This window comes from Balaenoptera borealis (genome assembly GCF_965194805.1).
Source record: "Balaenoptera borealis genome assembly, chromosome: 3".
NCBI classification, from domain to species: domain Eukaryota; kingdom Metazoa; phylum Chordata; class Mammalia; order Artiodactyla; family Balaenopteridae; genus Balaenoptera; species Balaenoptera borealis.
The window spans coordinates 27,362,292-27,373,413 of NC_138866.1; positions in this window are offsets into that span (position 1 = coordinate 27,362,292).

An 11,122-nucleotide genomic window follows, 5' to 3' on the forward strand; every position below is an offset into this window, starting at 1 on the left:
CCCCTCGCTGCCACATCCCGCCCCGCCACCTGCCAGAGCCAATCAGAGACTTGGAGCTCGATTTGTTCAGTTACGGCCGAGCGCCCGGGCGCCTCCGAGGTTGGAGGAGCGGAAGTGACCGTTCCTGCCTCCTCAGACGCAGAAGACCTCGCAAGTGAGGCCTCAGGAGGGTGGCTAGACCAGTTGTTGTGGAAACAGCCAGTCTGAACGTCCCCCACCACTACCCGAGGCTACGCTGGAGAAGTTGCCGCCCTCCTTCCCGTTCCCTCAGCTCCGGTGACGGCCCAGCCTCCAGACACAGACGCTCAGAGTGTGCGTCCAGGGTCAGCTACCCCATGGGCCGACGCCCCGTTATAGTGCTGTTACACTGCGTGTTACTGGTTCGCTTGCGCCTCTGTCTCTCTAATAGATTGAGCTCCCTGAAGGCAGGGACAATATATATATATATTTTGTTTGTTTGCCTTTTCCTTTTCAACATCTAGCACGCATAATATACGACGGAGGAATCGGGGATGAGGAGATCGAATACCCACCAATAAGGAGATTCAAAGTGGGAGTTAATATGGGAGCAAAGATGATGTCCTTCCATCTGGACAGATTACAGAGACTAGAGAGTATAACATAACACCAAGAGCTACCATTTACTTAAAGCTTACTAGGTGTTGCACACTGTGTGTGAATTGTCTCATCTAATGCATCTCTGTGAGGTAGGTCCTCTTATCCTCATTTTACAGATCAGGAAACAGAGCCACAGAACTTAAGCAGTTAGTAAGGGGATGCGTTTATATTTAAATCCAGGTGTGTCTGAACCCAAAGTCTGTGTGTAATGAGAATCTCTAAGTATTTCCTTAAGATAAATCCTTAGAAGTGAAGTCCTTGGGCACACACATTTCTAAGACTGTTGTTACAGTTGACAAATTGCCCTCCAAAAAAATATATCAATATGAAAATCAGACAAAGATAGTACAAGAAAAGAAAATTACAGACCATTGTCCCTCATGAATGCAGATACAAAGATCTGCAACAAATTATTAGCAAACCAAATCCATCAGTACATAAAAGATTAATGTATAATTATCAAGTAGAATTTAAACCTGGAATGCAAAGCTGTTTCAGTATTTGAAAATCAATTTGAGAAACCATATTAATATTCTGAAAAGTAAAACCACAGGATCATATCAATTGATGCAAGAAGCATTTGACAAAAATCAACAGCCATTGAATTAAAAAAAAACACACAAAACCTCTCAGACAACTAGCAGTAGAAAGGAAATTCTTCAGCATGATAAGGGGCATCTACAAAATCCTATACCTAACATCATACTTTATGGTGAAAGACTACTTTCTCTCTAAGATCAGGAACAAGGCAAGGATGTCCACTGTCACTACTCCTATTTAATATTATACTCAAAAGATCTAGCCAGTGCAATAAGGCAAGAAAAAGAAATTTTAAAAACATACAGACTGGAAAGAAAGAAAACTGTCCTTATTAACCGAAAACATCATTGTCTACATAGAAATTCCCAAAGAATCAACAATAATAAGAAAATACCTCCTAGAACTCATATGTGAATTTAGCAAGGATACAAGGTCAACACACAAAAATTTATCATATTTCTGTATACTATTGATGAATAATCAGAAACCAAAATTGAAAACATAGTAGCTCCCAACCATAAAATATTTGTCAATTTTACTGTGTGTTAAGTTTAAAATGTCCAAAAAATTCTATGAGTTTACATGCTTGCTGGCACTTATGTTCTGGCCAATTTTGGATATTGTCATTATTTTTCCAGGTATAAAGCCATTAAAAAATAAGGTACGTACTATTTTAAACATGCAAAAGAATATGTGCGCATGTGTATATAGTATGTATATGCAAGTTATGAAACTTGACAACAAAATGAACACCCATGGGCCCATCTGTCAACTTGAAAACTAAAAATCTCAAATTCATAGACACAGAAAATAGAATGGTGGTTGTCAGAGGCTTGAGGGAGGGATTATTTATTGTTTAATGTTCAGAGTTTCAGTTGTACAAGATGAAAGGAATTCTAGAAATGAATGGTTGATGATGGATGTGCATTTATATTGTACAACAATGTAAGTGCATTTAATGCCACTGAACTGCACACTTAAGGGTTAAAATGGTAAATTTTATGTTGCGTGTATTTTACCACAATTTTAAAAAATAATTTGTGATATTTTAAAAAAACACCTAGAATACTGCCAGTACCATCACATCAATGTGTGTGCTATTCTCCTAACCCATTTCCCTGCCTTCTACCACACCCAAGGATAACCACTAAACTAAATTTTGATTGATATTCCTTTGCTTTATGAAAAAATAATTTATATTTACAATCCCTGAACAACATAGTAATTAATTTTGCTTGTTTTGGAGTTTTTTTACAAATGGTATTATAATGTAATCTTCTACAAGTTGCTTTTTTTTACTTAGTATGATATTGCTAAAATTTATCCATGTTGTTATATGTATCTGTAGTTCTCTTGTTTGCACTGCTGTGTAATGTTCCATCATGTGACTATACCACAATTTATGTATTCATTTTCCTTCAACAGATATTTGGGTTGTTTCCAATCTTTTTGGGGGGTGAGAGAATATAAACTATAAATATTCTTTTGTATATCTTGGCATACCTACAAGTGGAACAGCTGGGTCATAGGCTATGTGAATATTCAACTTTACAAATAGTGCTAGTATTCCAAAGTGGTTAAATCAATGTATGCTCCCTCCAGTAGGGCTTAAAGAGTTCTAGCTTACCAACACTTGGTATTATCAACTATTTTGGGGGGTAGGGGTGGAATCAGGTGGATATAAAAGGATATATCATTGGAATCTTAATTTGTTTTCCTGATTACTAATGAGGTTGTTCTTTTTTTTTTTTCCATATGTTTATTGGCCGTGTGTTTTTTCTCCTTTGTGAAATATCTACTTGTGTCTTTTACCTACTTTCTTTTGGTTAAAAAAAAAAAACTTTTTCTAATAGATTTTTAGGCGTTCCTTATATATTCTGAATACTAATTTTTTTCTTAGTTTATGGCTTGTCTTTTTACTCACTTTGAGATGTCTTTGAACAGAGTTCTTGATTTTAATGTGATTAAATGTATCAATCTTGTCTTTTATAGTTAATGCTTTTTGTGTTTTATTTAGAAAATCCTTCCCTAATCTAAAGGCATAAAGATAATCTCCTGTATTTTAAAAATTGCCTTTACATATAATTTTGAATTACTTTCTATGTAGGGTAAGAGCTGGGATCCAATTTTATTTTCTTTTTCCATTCTTTCTTCAGTGATTTCCAGTGCTACCATTGTACTATGTGAAGTTTGTATATTGTGTGAGTCTGTTTTGGGGCCCTCTATTTTGTTCCATTGCTAAATTTGCTTATCCCTGAGCCAGTATTACATTATCTTAATTACTACTGTCTTATTTTTTTAAAAGTCTTGCTCTCTGGTAAGAAAAACTCCCTTACCATATTCCTTTCTTTAAGAGTGTCCTGACTAGTTTTGGGCCTTTGCTCTTTCATATATATTTTAGAAATAAATTGTCTATTTCTCAAAAAAAATCCACTCTATTGAGATTTTGATAGACATTGCTTTAAATCTCTATATCAATTTGAGGACAATTGACATCTTTAAGATACTGAGTCTTACTATCCATGAACATGGTGTATATCTCTTCTTATTTAGGTCTTCTTTAATGTTGTCCAGTAAAATTTTATAATTTTCTCCATTTAGGTCTTGCACATCTTGTGTATAAAATTTATTCCTAGGCATCTTATATATTTGTCACTATTGTAGATGATTATCATTCTTTTTCATCATTGCCAAATTGATAGAGAAAATACAGAAGCTCCTTTTAATTTTCATTCCTTTGCTCATTAATCAAGATGAGCCTTTTTCATGTTTATTTACCATTTGCATTGCTTCTCTTATGAATTACTGGTGCATTTGGTTTGCCCATTTTTCTAATATGATGTATAGCAGACATTCTGGTTGTTCATTCAATATCCTTTTTTCTCTTCCTTGTTAAAAAGAACTGATTTTGTTTGGTTTCTACCCACAGGGAAGGTGGTTTTAGCTTATGAATAAATCCTGATTGGTCTAAGCCAATCATAGTAATTCCATTCTACTTTTTTTTTTACAGATTGGTGTAGAATAACCCATTTTCTAGTCAGTGAGATGTAAGGAAAATCTGTTTAGGACTTCCTGGAAAGGTTTCCCTGTTCTTAAGAAAGAAACAGAGAAGACTACGTAGTCTCTTCTATTTCTGGACTCCTTGGATGAGATTCCTAGAGTTAATGCAGCTATCTTGTGACCACGAGGTCTTAAGACTGAGGATAATGTTAACATTCTGAGGATTTCAGAACAGAAAAACAGAAAGAGCCTAGACTCTTGATAATGTCAATACTTAATGGATAGTTTACATATATTAACTCTTCATCCTTAAAACAATCCTTTGAGACAGATACTATTAATATAACCATTATCAAAAGAGGAACCTAAGGCATAAATAAGATAAGTAACTTGCTCAGTGTCACACACTCAGTAAATGGAAGGGTTGGGATGTAAACCCAACAATCTAGCTTCAGAGCCTGCACCATTAGTCTATATATCGTGGTGCCTTTTTTTTTAAAGTTGTGTGAAATCGACAAATTCAGAAGTTGCCCTGCCTTTAGACTTCTTATTATATGAAGTGATAAATTTCTCTATTGCTTATATAATTTTAATTGGAATTTTCTGTCATTTGCAGCCCAAAGCATCTTGATTTTGGGTATTTATTTTTTCTAGTTGACTTATAAGATCTATTTATATATTAAGGATACCAACTGTTTGACTGCAATTTATGTTGAAATATTAGTATTTTTAGAAACTTTGCCCAATTCTCATATATTGCTGTGGGATTGTAAATTGAAACCTTTAATAGGACAGTTTGAAAAAAAAAAAAAAAGCAAAAGACTTTAAAATGTTTTTTCATACCCTTTAAACCAGCATATTTATGTCTAAAAATTTATCCTAAGGAAAGGCACAAAGATTTATCCACAATATTTTTCACTTTATTATTTATAACACAAAAATAAGAATATTCCTAAAATTCAAAATTAGGAACTTGTTTGGAAATTATAGTATGGCCATACAATGGAATATCATGTTTTAGAAGAATATTTAATGACATAGGAAGTGCTTAATGATAAGGAGAATTGTTGACAACATATTGTTACGTTTCCAGTCACTCTGGAAAATAGTTTGGCAGTTCCTTTCAAAACTGAAAATGGACTTATAATGCAACCCAGCAATTACACTCTTGGTCATTTATCCCAGAGAAATGAGCACTTATGTCCAAATAGGAAGTTGTACATGAATGTTCTTAGCAGCTTTATTCATGATAGCCCCGAACTGAAAACTACCCAAATAAATGTTCTCCGATTGGTTAATGTTTAAACAAACTGCAGTACATCCATACCGTGGAATACAGCTCAGCAGTAAAAAGGAACTATTGGTGTATGCAACAACTTAGATGAACCTCTAGACAATTACACTGAGTGAAAAAAGCCAATCTCAAAAGTATACATGCTACCTAATTCCATTTGCGTAACATTAATGAAACATTAATGAAAAAACATAATTATGGAGATAAAGAGTGGATTCATGGTTGCCAAGAGTTAGGGATGAGTGGGGGGATGGGAGTGGCTCTGAAGGCATGACACAAAGGATAGTAGAACTGAGTTTCTTGATTGTGGCGATGGTTATGTAAGGCTACACATGAGTCCATGTATAACTAGTGAAATCTAAATAAGCTCTATGGACTGTACCAGTGTCAATATCTTGGTTTTGATACTGTACCACTGCTGTATAAGATGTTACCATTGGAGGAGGCAAGGGAAGAATGCATGTGCCTTGGTGTACCTTGCTTTCAACCTCCTGTGCATCTACAGTGATTTCAAAATAAATAAACGAAAACTTCATGAACCAGGATTTATAAAGGAAAAACAGGTATTTAAAAGAAAATCATAAAGCATTACATTACTCTAATTGTTAAATGACTCAGTGCTAAAATAGATAATAAAAGAGACTTTATTTAAGGTCTGCAATTTTTCAGAAAAGCGGGATGAGAAAATAGTATAATTGGTGGGATCTCAATTTCATTTAAAATATTTATATATGTTATTCATATAAATTATAAAAATACACACACATATATACTTACACACACACACACACACCTATACACACACACACACATATACACCAAGTATCATTATCTACATGTCTACATATACCTATATCTATTTTTCTATATGCAGGTGTGTGTGTGTTTTTGTATGTGTGTATAAATGACGTATACCAAGATGTTAACAGTGGTTATCTCTGGGTATTATGGTTACAGGTTTATCAGAGACCCCTAGTTGCCTCAAAAGCCATTGTTCTATGGTAATAGGGTTTTACCTGGGCAAATAGCCACCCAGAAAAAAGACTACATTTCCCAGTCTTCCCAGCAGGTAGATGTGGCCATGTGACTACATTCTTACCAATGGGATGGTATGGACGTGTTGTGTTGCTACTTCTGAGAACCTTCCCTAGGAGATAGCCATCATGGGTCCTTGGCCTCTTTATCCTTTTCTCTTCTTGCTGCCTTTCTGCTCTGCTAGCTTAGATTATGAGGATGCAGGCCTCGCTGCAGGGATGGCAGAGTAGTGAACTGGAAGGAGCCTGGGCATCCTGAGGCCTCTGTGGAGCAGAACTCCCATGCCAGCCTGGACTTTTGGACTTCATGTAGCTTTGAGCAAAATAAACTTCACTCCTGTTTAAGCCATTGTTATCTTGGGGTTCCTCTCACTTGCAGTCACACCCAGTCCTAACAAATACAAGAGTGGTTTTTATTTTCATTGTGTACTGTTCTGTATTTTCCAAAATTTCTGCAATAAACACACCCATTTATAATCAGAAAGAAAAGTTATTTGTAAGAAAAAGAAAAAAAATCCTTCATCAGGCCCATTCTCTCAATGAGTATGATTATGTTGACCAAATCTTCCAGGTTTTCCCAAAGGATCCCAATCTCAAACATTCTGGCTAATTGTCTGCATAATTATCAAATCACAGTTTCCAAACTTAATTTGGAGAATAAGGTGATTATGATGATAATTCTCAAGAAGGGGGAGGGAAGCCGACCAAAATATTTGTGTCTTTCTCCTCCTATTCTAAAGAATCTCCTTTAGGCCATCAGATCACTTCCTTTTCCTGAAGGGCTTTGACTCAAGGCTTGGGCATGTGAATGCACTACTGTTTTTATCCCTCTCTGATTGTTTTGGTGGATAAGTCATGTCTCTACGCAACCTGAGAACAAGTGCTATTGTAGTGGACACCTGTTGTTTTTGTCTGCCCTGCACCCCCTTTCCTTTGGGAACTGCGCCTCCTCATCCCATGTCATTCAGGTGAAACTGTCAATCCCAGGGTCTCCTGGTGCCCAGCATGGCCCCTCACCGCAGGGATGGCACACCACCCAGGTCTGGTCAGTCACCCACTTCCATGATGGCTGGTTTTGCAAAGCCATTCAGTTCTTCCCTGTGATTTGCTATACAGACCTGGAAGAGAGCAGGTTTCTCTCCTCCTCATCTGCTCTAGGGAAGTTGGCTTGGACTATCAGTGTGGCCAGCTTTCCTGCGTCATGGAGAAAAGCTTGTCTGAAGGAGAAAGTCAGGCAGCTGCTCCAGGAGAAGCAGAAGCAAGCAGAGCCAAGTCCTAGAGCGAGAGGGGAAAGAGCAAATGGAGCGTGAAGGTGGAGCCACCCTTGGACTTCTCAACACATTCCCCTTTGGCTTAAATTGTTGAGTTGCTAGAGCCTTGACTATGTTTCTCTTTTGTCCTCCAAGGGACCCAACCCTATTCTCAGCTAAGGTAGGAGTTTATTATTATTTGATTGATTCTGCTAGACTAGAAGCTAATCTTGGTCTAAATGTGGATTTATATTTTTTGGAAACTGGCTCTGTTCTTGAGATTCCCTGGCACTTAAATGTGGTTCGTTGCTAGGAATTTGGAGGGAAATTCTACTGACAGACACAGTGGTAGTCCCAGAGCATGTGATTAGAAAAAACTACTACCACTATTGTTATTAAGACTGTATTAACATTTGCTCTTCATAGAACAACATATTCAATAGGCAACAAATTTTATTGAGCATATAAATAAATATAAGCACCAAATTGCATATTGGAAAATAGCCCCTGTAGCAGGGGAGACTCAATAAGCAGCAGCATCCCTTACACTTAGAGGATCTTGCCTTTTAGTTAAAGATACTTGTATTCCTTATCTCTTTTGGTCTCTAAAGAGCCCTATGAAGTGGGCTGGCTCTGGCCAAGAGATCAGTTATTCCGCAATTGACAGGTCCATCCTAAGTGAGAATTGTACCAAGCACATAGATAGACAAAAACAAATAGTCTGTGATCCTGGGGGAAAAAATGTGGAGACCAAGGCCCACAGTTATCCTCTTAGCTATGGTAGCAGCGTAATGGAATGTTAAATGTTTAAATGCTTGGGCTTGGAAGTCATGTAAATCTCAGTTGAAATCTTAGGTCTGCCCCTCCCAAACTGAGTGATGTTATCTGTCAGTGGAGATGATAATAACAGTGACGTTTGATAAAGGGTAGTGATCTTAAAGATTTAGAGACATTGTACTACTATTGATCTTTAAAGCAGTAGGTCTGGATACCCATACCCATAATCAAGAGAATTTTTTAAAATCTCCAGTAAAACGTGATTCTGATGTACTTAGAATTTTGAAGACCAGATAGTCCAGACAAAAATAACGCTAGCTTTTATTTCTATAACTCCTGTCTTCAAGAATGAATCAGTTAGTGTAACTACCTGAGAGTATTTCAGAACAGCTACAGACCTTGCATGATGGGGCAGCCCAGTCAGGAAGCCTGGGTCCTGGGTGCCAGCACTTCCTACCACTTTTGGGGCATAAATGACACTTAGCAACTAACCTACGGGCAGAGGCTGCTGGTGGCTTGCAGGGGCCCAAGGCCCACCGTCTCCCATCTGGCTCCCCTCCTTCTTTCCCTGGAATAGTTTCTATCCCTGGTTTGAGGCCTGTGGCCAGGAACATCCTTAACAACAGACAGTGATTGTCTAACTGCAGAGGGTAGTTTGATTAACTGGTTCCTGACCAGAGTGGAAAAAGGAGAGGCAAGGAGGTTTCTCAAGCATGCTGTCTACATTGTGCAGAACGTGGCAGATGGGGGAACTGAACTGAGTACTGAGATCAGAAGGTTCTTTCTTTTTTTTTTAATTATTATTTTTAAAATATTTATTTATTTTTGGCTGCATCGGGTCGTAGTTGCAGCACGCGGGATCTTCTTGTGACACTCTGGCTTCTCTCTAGTTGTGGCGCACAGGCTCTGTTGTTTGTGGCACGTGGGCTCTCTAGTTGAGGCGCGTGGGCTCAGTAGTTGTGGCACGCAGGCTTAGTTGCCCCGCAGCATGTGGGATCTTAGCTCCTTGACCAGGGATCGAACCCGCATCCCCTGCATTGGAAGGCGGATTCTTAACCACTGGACTGCCAGGGAAGTCCCAGAAAGTTCTTTCTAATCTCAGCTAATTTCACTTCTTAGGGCTTGAGTAATAAGAATCACAGTGTCCTCCACTTACTAAGCACCTACATTGTGCCAGAGGCTATGTATTAATTACAACGAAACCGTCCAAGTCTCTACAAGGTAAATGTTAACTTCTTCATTTTACACTGGAGGGCACCAAGGCTCAGAGAGGTTAAATGCCATGCCCAGGCATATAGCCAATGAGACAGAGCTTAGGTTCTAACCCAGGTTTGTCTTCTCCAGTGACTTCCACAGTGCCTCCTAATTCCACAACGTCTATACCCTTCATGTTAGTGGGAGGAATGGTCTTTACGGGTCAAATGGGCCAGACTCCCACCAGTCCCTGAGGTCTTCAGGATGTTGGGGATATAAAGCTCTGTGTCCCTACCCTGTCGCATGAATAAGGAGCCAAAGGATGAGACCGGAGCTGATGCTGAGAAGGCTGAGTGGCAGTGCTCTGAGAGCTGTGCCCCAGCCTTGCTAGGACGCCCTGCGCACACCTGAGAGCGCTGGGGGTGGGGAAGGGAATCTCCCTGCCAGCCCCTACCCGCTGAAGGGAAACCTGAATGGAAACCTCCCAGGGCTCACAAGCCTAGCCTGGGGTGGATGCAGCCTTGGAGCCCAGTGGCCAGTCGCACCCCGTGGGAAAGCCTTGGCCCTGGCCTGCCTGGGAGCCACGGTGGTGCCGCCTTCTGCCCACGGCTTGGCTCAGCGGGTTCCCAAGTGGCTTGACTTCCTGCCCCCCTCCACCACCACCCCTCACAGCCCCCAGGGGGCCAGGGAAGCCACTGGCAGAGTTGGCTCTCAGTCCCCAGGCCTCCCAAAGCCCTTTCCCCCTACACCTTGGAGCCAGGTTTCCCGCAGCGGAGCAGGAGGGGAACCTCCCATCTCCCTAGGTCTCTTTAGGGCTGACTGGCCCCATCCCTACTCCTGCTGCTGCACACTGAAGCAACACTCTGGGCTGCAATAACAGAACTTTGGGTATGGGCTGTTGTTTTTGCAGCTGGGCTGGGGCGGAGCAGCAGCGGGGAAGGCTTCGCGGGTACCGACCATCTGAGAAAGCCCCAAGCCCGCATTCCCACTAGGGCTGGGACAGCCCCTTCAGGCTAGCAACTGTACTGTTCCTACAGAGAGGCCCCTGGGCAAGGCTCAGAGTGTGAAGGGAAGGCAGAGAAAGAGGCCAGCCCGGGGGGAGCAAGAGCTTAGGGGAGACCCCGGGCCTTCTCTGAGCCAGCCCTCGCCCAGCAGGCTGTGCTTCTCCCCTCATTTTTTCCAACTGCAGCTGGACCAAGCCTCTCCCCCACCCCACCCCCGCACACATCTGGCAGATGCTGGAGCAAGCTTCCTTAAAACAAACAGCAAACAAACAAAAAATCTCATTTACTAGGGGCAAAATGTCGGAAACTAAAAAGAATAAAGATCAACCCGTAATCCCTTCACTCAAAAATATTCATTAAAAAAAAAAAAAAAAAAATTTATTAAGAACATTTTGATGTATTTTCCTATGA